We start from the raw sequence: 986 nt of genomic DNA, 5'->3' as shown, positions 1-986 counted from the left end.
ATGGTTTTGCAAAAATTGCGAAGTTCCGTCTTCAAAAATGTTCCAGGGATTGTCTGAAGTTCGAACCAGCCTTGAACATGTCGAAGTCACTGCTAAAGGACATGAACACCGGATAAAAACACCCGAGGATGCTTCGAACATTTTTAGGCAACTTTAACAGAGCTTCGACTGCGCTAGGAAAAACAAAACCAATATTGTAATCAAGGGATTGCCCGAATCTGTTGATGGAGACCCCGAAGTCAGGAAGGCTTCAGACACGAGCCGGACTCTGCGATTAGTCGAGGCTTTGACAATTCCGCTGAAGCAAACGGACTTAAGATTCATGCACCGTTTGGGCAAATGCATGGGAACCCCAAGTAAAGATCGACCACACATGATCAAGTCCCAAATCGAAGACGATATCAAAGACTAAGAAACGAGGTAGCTCGAAGAAGAGCGGCGGGAAACAACGATTTCACTTCAAATATCTTAGGACCAGAGCACGGTCGCTTCAAATTTCGCCCTTTCAATGTCTAGCAGCTGTTGATTTATAGGGTGACTATGTGTCCAGGGTAGAGCCGTCCTTGGGTAAGCAAAGGTGGTCATGTTTAGCGAATTAGGATACCGCGGCGAATATAAGGAATCAAACGAAAGTAGTTTTCATTGATTTCGTCACCGATTGATTGATTGTTCGGGAGTTGTTTATTAATGTTTGTTCTCAGCCAAGTCATCAGTACAAGTCACAACATTTAATTTGCTTTCTCTTTGTTTGATTACTTCGATTACTTCGGTGCCGCAGGACTTTAGGCACCAGTCATAAGGACCGTTTTTGCGGGAGCGTCTTGAATTGCATTCAAGGCACCACCAAGAGAAGAACCATTATAAGTGATGTGCCCGGTCCGTTTCATGTCCAGTATGTGACCGACGCCAGGGACAATGATTTCCCCAATAATAACTTCGGGTTCAGTCTGAAATACATGCAAATACCTTGCTGAAAGAAAGAAAAA

Source organism: Tigriopus californicus, chromosome 12, assembly GCF_007210705.1.
Source record: "Tigriopus californicus strain San Diego chromosome 12, Tcal_SD_v2.1, whole genome shotgun sequence".
Classification (NCBI taxonomy): domain Eukaryota; kingdom Metazoa; phylum Arthropoda; class Copepoda; order Harpacticoida; family Harpacticidae; genus Tigriopus; species Tigriopus californicus.
Note: the sequence above shows the minus strand (reverse complement) of the source record.